Consider the following 10471-nt stretch of genomic DNA (forward strand, 5'->3'; position numbering starts at 1 on the left):
GTTCTTGCCTGGAGAATCCCAGGGACAGAGGAGCCTGGTGGGCTATAGTCCATGGGGTCACACAGAGTCAGACGCGACTGAAGCAACTTAGCAGCAGCAGCAGCAGCATACAGCAAATAAAGATTCTTACTCCTTGGAAGGAAAGTTATGACCAACCTACATAGCATATTAAAAAGCAGAGACATTACTTTGCTGAAAATGTTCGTCTACTTAAGGCTATGGTTTTTCCAGTGGTCATGTATGGGTGTGAGAGTTGGACTATAAAGAAAGCTGAGTACAGAAGAATTGATACTTTTGAACTGTGATGTTGGAGAAGATTCTTGAGAGTCCCTGGGACTGCAAGGAGATCCAACCAGTCCATCCTAAAGGAGATCAGTCCTGGGTGTTCACTGGAAGGACTGATGCTGAAGCTGAAACTCCAATCCTTTGGCCACCTGATGCGAAGAGCTGACTCATTGGAAAAGACCCTGATGCTGGGAAAGACTGAGGGCTGGAGGAGAAGGGGACGACAGAGCATGAGATGGTTGGGTGGCATCATTGACTCAATGAACATGAGTTTGAGTAGACTCTGGGAATTGGTGTTGGACAGGGAGGCCTGGCGTGCTGCGGTTCATGGGGTCGAAAAGAGTTGGACACAACTGAGTGACTGAACTGAACTGAACTGATAGAGCAGATACGCCAGATTCCAGGGATACAAAAAGATTAATACTGAATTCCTGTTTTCTATTAGCTTAGCCTCTCAAAGAAGCTGGCAAGTATTAATACACTAATAATGAAGTCTGATGAGGGAGAATGAACCAAAGGAGAGAATTTTAGTTTTGAGAACATTCAGGAGAAACAAGTAGAGCTGGCTTTATTTTAATGCTCCTTTCTTCTCGTATTTTAAGATTGTATGTTTATCTTGCAACTTCCTTATTTAGAAAATTCTGCATCCATTTAATGATAACATTTATAAAGAGTTGAAAGGACACAAGGAAAGTGGTTTTTCAGTTGGGCGGGACATCAAATGTGAAGATACATGGAGGGAAATAAATATATTTTGTGGGCTGTACTTCAGATTTGTAAGTTCAGAATATTGACAAGGCTGAGAAAGTTACTGACTCTAGAAAAACTAAGACAGAGTGCCTATTAACTCACCATCGGAGCATTCTTTGCAGCCCTCAGAATACAAGCTATTCTCTCACCTCCAAGTCACTGCTTTCCCAATAGCAGAGCATCTCAGAGGCCAAACCAGCAAAGAGGTGAATGAACACAGTGAATATGGAAAGAGAGAAAAGAGAGCTGACTAGTCATAAGGTATATTTTATACAGGCAGCAAAAAAATCTTAAATGATGTATCTGCCTCAGATCAGAAAATTCTCCTTTAATCCTAGAATGATTGTGATCTTCATATTTTGTGTTCGTATGTACACAGGTTAAAAACTGGCAGATTCTCCAATCCCTGACTCCATTTTCCTAATTAATACAGGATCGTTATCCTCTAGGTGATTGTGCATTCAAAGAAGGTGACAGGTATGTTAACAGAGAAGGCTTTGTAGAAGAGTGAGGGCAAAGGAATGGGTTTTGAGAGTTTACTGGAAACAAATAAATACTGGCATTTTGATAAAGCTCCTTTCATTGAGCTTTTATTTTTCCTTCAGATAAGTATCAGTAGAACTGATTATGTTTATGATAAACTCCATCAATTTCTAGATTAGATTAAGCTACAGAATCATTTGTTATTATGAGTAGACTAAAAAGTGGTATAGCTGAGACTGCCATAGTCACTCAGATGGAAGCTTTTTCTTCATCTGTTTTCTCTCTGCTGTTTGGGGGCCCCATTTCCATGAATAGCTCACTGCACTTGATAGCTATTATTCTTGATACCATTATTCAGTGCGTCAGAGTTAGAGGAATGTCTTACTTGCTGCACACAGGTTTTATGACAGACATGTATGTTATATTGACATTGCTCTCACTCCATTTCATTTGCTGTATGCACATGGTATGCAATCTGCAATGGTGGAACTGGCTCGAATTTGCACTATACATTGCATGCTTTCCTGGTATTCTTTGGTCTGATTTTGATTGATATGTTCATTTAAAAATAGACATTGCAATAAAAGCTTTTTGAATGACATGGAATCTAATAAACTCTGAACTGCTATAAAGAAGACATTAGGTTAATTCTTGCTTCTGTCTAAACTTGAACAAGTATCCACATTTTCTAAATTTCAGAATTTTCACAAAAGAGAAGAACCTGGATCACCTATCTCTAAGCTATCTTTCTATAGCAAAAATATATCCTAAATTCTATTATAAACCACATTATGATGTTGTACGGCAAATCATAAAGTATTGGGCAGAAGTATCAGTAGAGTTCCTGAAAAGATGACATCTAAAAAATTCTGAACTTTATTAAAGGCATGGGTAATGGAGAAGACACAATGATGAGGCTGAATATAAATATAAAGAAGGCAAATAAATTAAAAGACTTCTTGTTTAGTGTTTTGAGTCTTTGGGACTGTTCTAGGCCTTAGTATTAGAAATTCAGTAAGTTCTTGACTTTGAAAAGCTCATATATATAAATATAAAGTATTTATTGGAAACTTGAAATGTGAGTATTATGTTTACCTATTGATGCCAAATTAGAAGACAAATGTAAATATTTTATTCAAATTATGAAAATGAATGAGCATACTACTAAATATTAATAAATATTGGTAGTAGGTATTAAATTTAAAGCTATTTGGTTTAAAAGTTGAACTACATCAAATAATTTCTTACAGATTCCTTCTATCCATCTGAAGAAAACCTTGAAATGTAAGGACGAAGTCCTCTTTTTCATGAAAATTAATCCAATAATCATCACATAGAAGTGTGAATAAGAAAGGAAGAAAATTATTTACTTTTGTATAAACTATTTGAAGCTTAATAACAGTAATTTGTAGACAGAAAATTTACATTAATAGATTTTGCTTAGTGTGACTTAGAACAGATTGTGACATAAATTCAAAAAAAGCACAGTTTCACTAAAATTTTTATTGGTCTATCTTAACCCAAATTAGGGTTTTCCCAATGGCTCAGCAGGGAAAGAATTCACCTGCAATGTAGGAGACATGGTAGACATGGGTTGATTCCTGGGTTGGGAAGTTCCCCTGGAAGAGGAAATCACAACTTACTCCAGTATTCTTGCCTGAAAAATCCCATGGACAGAGAAGCCTGGTGGGCCATAGTCTAAAGGGTTGCAAAGAGTTGGACATGACTGAACATGAACATGAAGACATCCCTAATTAGGAGAAACATAATGAAACACATCACAAATGAAGCTAGTGGAAATGATGGAATTCTAGCTGAGTTATTTAAAATCCTAAAAGATGATGTTGTTAAAGTGCTGCAGTCAATATGTCAGCAAACCTGGAAAACTCAGCAGTGGTCACAGAACTGGAAAAGGTCAGTTTCATTCCAATTTCAAAGAAAGGCAATGCCAAGAATGTTCAAACTACTGTACAATTGTGCTCATTTCACATGCTAGTAAGGTTATGCTCAAAATCATTCAAGTTAGGTGTCAGCAGTACATGAACCCAGAATTTCCAGGTATAAAAGTTGAATTTAGAAACAGCCAAGGAACCAGATATCAAGTTGCCAACATTCTTTGTATCATAGAGAAAGCAACGGAATTCCAGTGAAGCAGAAATTCTGCTTCATTGACTACACTAAAGCCTTTGACTGTGGATAACAAGAAACTGGAAAATCCCTAAAGAGATGGGAATACAAGACCACCTTACCTGTCTCCTGAGAAATCTGTATCTGGGTCAACAAGCAACAGTTAGAACTGGACATGGAACAACCAACTGATTCCAAATTGGGAAAGGAGTATGACAAGATTGTATATTGTCACACTGCTTATATAACTTACATGCAGAGTACATCATGCAAAATCTGGGCTGGATGAGCCACAAGCTGGAATCAAAAGTGTTGGGAGAAATATAAATAACCTCAGATATGCAGATGATACTACTCTAATGGGAGAAAGTGAAGAAAAATTAAAGAGATTCTTGATGAGGGTGAAAGAGGAGAGTGAAAAAGCTGGCTTAAAACAACATTCAAAAAACAAAGATCATGGCATCTAGCAAATAGAAGGGGAAAAAGTGGAAGCAGGGACAGATTTTATGTTCTTAGGCTCCGGAATCACTGCAGATGGTGACTGCTGTCATGAAATTAAAAGACACTTGATCCTTGGAAGGAAAGATATGACAAACTTGAAACTGTTAGTTGCTCAGTTGTGTCGGACTCTTTGTGACGCCATGGATGGTAGCCTGCTGGGCTCTTCTGTCCATGCAATTCTCCAGGCAAGAATGCTGGAGTCAGCTGCCATTTTCTCCTCCAGGGGATCTTCCTGACTCAGGGATAAAACTCAGGTTTCCTGAACTATAGGCTGATTCTTTACCATTTGAGCAACCAGGGAAGCATGACAAACCTAGACATAAAATTAAAAAGCAGAGATATTACTATGCCAACAAAGGTTCATATACTCAAAGCTGTGTTTTTTACAGCAGTCATGTATGGATGTGAGAGCTGGACCATAAAGAAGACTGAATGCTGAAGAATTGATGCTTTTAATGATTCAAATTATAGTGCTGGAGAAAAATTTTGAGACTTCCTTGGACTGCAATGAAAGGTAGTGGAGGTGATGGAATTCCAGTTGAGCTATTTCAAATCCTGAAAGATGATGCTGTGAAAGTGCTGCACTCAATATGCCAGCAAATTTGGAAAACTCAGCAGGGCCACAGGACTGGAAAAGGTCAGTTTTCATTCCAATCCCAAAGAAAGGCAATGCCAAAGAATGCTCAAACTACCACACAATTGCACTCATCTCACACGCTAGTAAAATACTGCTCAAAATTCTCCAAGCCAGGCTTCAGCAATACATGAACTGTGAACTTCCAGATGTTCAAGCTGGTTTTAGGAAAGGCAGAGGAACCAGACATCAAATTGCCAACATCTGCTGGATCATCAAAAAAGCAAGAGAGTTCCAGAAAAACATCTATTTCTGCTTTATTGACTATGCCAAAGCCTTTGACTGTGTGGATCACAATAAACTCTGGAAAATTATGAAAGAGATGGGAATAGCAGACCACCTGACCTGCCTCTTGAGAAACCTATATGTAGGTCAGGAAGCAACAGTTAGAACTGGACACGAAACAACAGACCAGTTCCAAATAGGAAAAGGAGTTCGTCAAGGCTGTATATTGTCACCCTGTTTATTTAACTTATATGCAGAGTATATCATGAGAAATGCTGGACTGGAAGAAACACAAGCTGGAATCAAGATTTCCCAGAGAAATATCAATAACCTCAGATATGCAGATGACACCACCCTTATGGCAGAAAGTGAAGAGGAACTAAAAAGCCTCTTGAGGAAAGTGAAAGTGGAGAGTGAAAATGTTGGCTTAAAGCTCAACATTCAGAAAACAAAGATCATGGCATCCGGTCCCATCACTTCATGGGAAATAGATGGAGAAACAGTGGAAACAGTGTCAGACTTTATTTTTTTGGGCTTCAAAATTACTGCAGATGGTAATTGCAGGCACGAAATTAAAAGACACTTACTCCTTGGAGGGAAAGTTATGACCAACCTAGGCAGCATATTCAAAAGCAGAGATATTACTTTGCCAACAAAGGTCCATCTAGTCAAGGCTGTGGTTTTTCCAGTGGTCATGTATGGATGTGAGAGTTGGACTGTGAAGAAAGCTGAGCGCTGAAGAATTGATGCTTTTGAACTGTGGTGTTGGAGAAGACTCTTGAGAGGCCCTTGGACTGCAAGGAGATCCAACCAGTCCATTCTGAAGGAGATCGGTCCTGGGTGTTCATTGGAAGGACTGATGCTGAGGCTGAAACTCCAATACTTTGGCCACCTCATGCGAAGAGTTGACTCATTGGAAAAGACCCTGATGCTGGGAGGGATTGGGGACAGGAGGAGAAGGGGACGACAGAGGATGAGGTGGCTGGATGGCATCACCGACTTGATGCAACTGAGTTTTGATGAACTCTGGGAGTAGGTGATGGACAGGGAGGCCTGGTGTGCTGCGATTCATGGGTCGCAAAGTGTCAGACACGACTGAGTGACTGAACTGAACTGGACTGGACTGCAAGGAGACCAAGCCAGTCAATCCTAAAGGAAATAAAACCTGAATACTCGTTGGAAGTACTGATGCTGAAGCTGAAGTTCCAATAAGTTACCCACCTGATATGAAGGCTGCTGTTCAGTCACTCAGTCATGTCCCACTATTTGTAACACCATGGACTGTAGCACTCCAGCACTCATGGGAAAAGACCCTGATAATGGGAAAGATTGAAGGCAAAAGGAGAAGGGGATGGCAGATGATGAAATGGTTAGATGGCATCACCAACTCAGTGGATATGAATTTGCTCAAACTCCAGATATAGTGGAGGAAAGAGGAGCCTGGTGTGCTACAGTCCATGAGGTTGCAAAACTTGGACAGGACTGAACAACAACAACAGTGATATACATGATATTCCTCATACTAATTCTACCCTCTAAATAGTGTCAATCTCTAAGATTGAATGGGGTCATCAACATTTGATTTTATCTGGTAGAAAAAAAGGGATAGATGGCACGATGCATGATTAGGCATTGGTTCCTTTAGAGAAAAAGTGTGTTTACTTTTCTACTAGTGTATTATGAGATGTGAATTACAATTGAGGGGAACAGAAGAAAAAAAATACATTAGTCTTTGGCTTATGTTTTGAATAGAATGTTTACCAAAATGTGTTTCTGGAATAAAAAAAAAATTATTGGTCATTCAATATTTAGAAGAAAACATTTCTGTAACTAATACTTTGACTTAAGCTGAATCAAAACCTATTTGTTTCATTTTTAAGAGGCATAAAAAACAAAAGAAATATAGCCAACTGCATGAAACAGGGACTTCCTAAACCAGAAAGCCCTAAGGTTTAGACAGAACGTGCTAAACTGTATCCTCAATGGAGCAGTCAGACTTCATGGGTGTGTGTACACCTGGGCTGAAGAGAGAAAGAAGTAGCTATTCCAGGTGCCTGGGAATTACACAACTGAAAGCTTTTGCTTAAGTAAGAAGAAATTCAACTACAAATCTGGATAGACTTACATGAAGGCCTGCTGTCCATGTAAGAAAGAGTCTATTGGTTACAGACAAAGAATTTAAAAAGCTAGGGCTTTTTAGGAAATATTTATGGGAATTAGGACTTTTTCTCCTATGAATTAGTGATACAGGTGAAGTAAAAGCATGACAACTTCATTGCTTTCTCTAATATCTTTGGTTGAATGAGAGAGAAAATAAGTAATACAAAATTTAGAAGGGAAAATATACCTCAATCCTTTCAGTTCTCACCTTTACAACCATGGAACTACCCAGCCAAAGCCTCCCCATTCTTCCTCAGGGCACTGCTGCTGCTGCTCAGTCATGTCTGAGTCTTTGCGACCCCAGGGACTGTAGCCAACCAGGCTCCTCTGTCCTTGGGATTTTTTCAGGCAAGAATACTGGAGTGGGTTATCACTTCTTCCTCCAGGGGATCTTCCCGAACCAGGGATCAAAACCTGTGTCTTCTCTGCCTCCTGCCTTGCAGGTGGATTCTTTACCTGCTGAGCCATCAGGGAAGTTTCCGATAGCCAACTAATTGGAAACTTCCTTCATCTACAAGGCCTTCTAGCCCATTCTCCAAATAGCAGTAGGGGAAGGATTTCTTGAATGTTGGAGTCGGGGAGGATGTCCATAAATCCACTTCATAAATGCAACAAAAATATTGGCAAAATTGTGAAAATCAGAACTCTGACTTGAAAGAAAACCATGGAAAAGAATGTTTGTGAATGTCATTAAGGTAAGAGCATTAAAATGAAGAGATTATACAACATAATCACATGAGTCCTTAAAGAGGAGAATATTTTCCTCCTCTGGTCTGAGAGAGAGACCATAATGCAAAAAAGGCATGAAGACATGCAAAAACCATTATTGGATAAGAAGATGTAAGAATGGGACCATGAGGCAAGAAATATGGGCCACCTTTAGAATACGCCAAGAAATGTAAACTCCTGGGAATCTCCAGAAAGGAATGCAGCCCTGTTGACACCTTGATTTTAACCTAGTGAGACCCCTGTCAGAGTTCTGAACTATAGAACTCTAAGATTATACATTTGTGTTGTTTTCAGCCACTAAATTTGTGGTGATTTGCTATGGCCGTTATAGAAGTTGAATATGTCCTGGAACACTCTGTAAATTTCCTGCCCCTCTCTTGCTTGTACTTGTCTGGCTAAGCTACATTCTGGCTAAACCCAATTCTGAGCTTATTCTCATGTAGCTGAAAACAATCGAAGGAAAACAAAACTTTCCAGCTAGTCTGACTTTAAATTCATAATCATGTACTGCAAATGAACACTTAAATGTACCCAGCAAATTTTCCTTATTTTATTCTATCTTCTATCCTCCTAATGGTAATTTCCCACATTCTCCTCTTTCCTTAACCCACTCCTAGATGTCCCACACCCTAATTTTACAATTATTTTCCTGTGTTACTGAGAAAAAAGAAACAAAAGGACAAGAACATTCACAGTGCTCCATCCCATCTATACACGTAGCTCCTCCATGTACAAGTTCCTTTGTTTTTATGGCTACACGTCCATGCTTTCATTTAGAGCTAACTTTATCCACTTATTCATTAGACTTCATCACCTATCACTTACTCAAGGAAATTAATTAATTTATCATTTTTTCCCCTTTAGCTTCAAAATCTATCCTGAATCTAGTTACTTCTCATCACTTCCATGCTTGCTACTTAGTCCAAGCTGCTTAATTCAAGTTTAAGCTACTTAGTTCAAGTTCAAGCTTAATTCAAGCTACTTAGCTCAAGTTCAATTCTGTCCCCTTAAAATATATTCTCCACCCAAATGCTAGAGTGGAAATGTTAAAATATAAGTCATCTTATGAGCTATTCAGCAGTTCTCCATATCTCCTAGAATATTTCCATAAACATACGAAGATGCTGTTAATTCTCCCTCCTGCAAAGACAGCAATTTCTTGGCTCTTCTTGCCAGATCCTGACTTATTTCTACCCTTTTCACATAAATAATCATTGAAAAGGATGTCAATTATTATGACATTAATCAAGTTTCACCTCAGCTAAGCTCTGAGCATGATCTTGTCAAGGTGAATAATGACCTTTGTTAAATCTAGTGGTCAATTCTCAGTCCTTATTATTAATACTTGAACTTAAGCAGCATGTAACAGAATTAATGCAGATTTTTTCACTTTCAGGATTACATGCTTGCTTCTTTTCCCTCTAGCTTGCTGGTCAAATTCTCTGGTTCTTGATTCCCTGACCTCTACAATCTGAACTGGTTCAGAGTCCTTCAAACTGTTCTATTTTTACTTTTTGTCCACTTTTGGGGGGTGAATATCTGTATATTCTGATTATTTCCATGATTCCCAGGTTTGTAGCTCCAGACAGGACCTCTCCTTGAGCTCTAGAATCATTTATCAAGCTGCCTACTTGAAAGTTTAACAGGCATCTCCAACTCGATATGTCCTGGAATGACACAATCCCCAAATCTGCTTATATCTCAACTTCTTCCTAGAAATAAATGACAACTCTATCTTCAGTGTGCTTGTGATAGAAACCTTATAGTCATTTTATTTCTTTTATATGCCACATCCAATGTGTCATCACCTTATCAGCTCTGCCTGTATAATCTCTGCAGAATCTACTACTTATTACTTTCATTGAAATTACTTTGTCCAGATAATAATCATATCTCATCTTGATGATGGCAATGCCTGCTTATCTAGCCTGTCCCCTTGATTTCATGCTTGTTCTCCTAAAGTATATTCTTAAATCAGAGATTCCTTAACACATGTCCATCCATATTATTTCTTTCTTCAAAACTCTCCAAAGCTATCTAATCTCAGATAGATAAGAGACATAGTTCTTACAATTACTTACAATACCTGATTACCTCTTTGACCTGATCTACAAATCTGCCCCTTGCTTACTCCATTCCTTCTGTGTAGGTAATTGTGCTGCTTCTTGAATAAGCCGGGTATGCTTCCACCTTTGCATTCCATATTTCAGTTTATATTTCATCTGCCTGGAATGCTCGCCATCAGAGAGCCAATAACTTGCTTCAAAATATTTCCTTCAATTCATTTCTCAAATATCATCACCTCAGTGGGACCTTCCCTTGCTACTGTGTCTAAAGCTGTGACCTCCCCCACTCCCACCATAGTTTCTAGTTTGACTTTCTGCTTTATTTGTCTTTTAAAACACTATTACTTTATAATTTGTGACTTTTGTTGTTGTTGTTACTGATCTTGTTTATTGCCTGTCACCACTTCTAGAATTTTTCAATGATCCAACAGATGTTGGCAATTTGATCTCTGGTTCCTCTGCATTTTATAAATCCAGCTTGAACATCTGGAAGTTCATGCAGGTCAGGAAG

Source organism: Bison bison, unplaced genomic scaffold (assembly GCF_000754665.1).
Source record: "Bison bison bison isolate TAMUID 2011002044 unplaced genomic scaffold, Bison_UMD1.0 scf7180017864459, whole genome shotgun sequence".
In the NCBI taxonomy this organism is placed as follows: domain Eukaryota; kingdom Metazoa; phylum Chordata; class Mammalia; order Artiodactyla; family Bovidae; genus Bison; species Bison bison.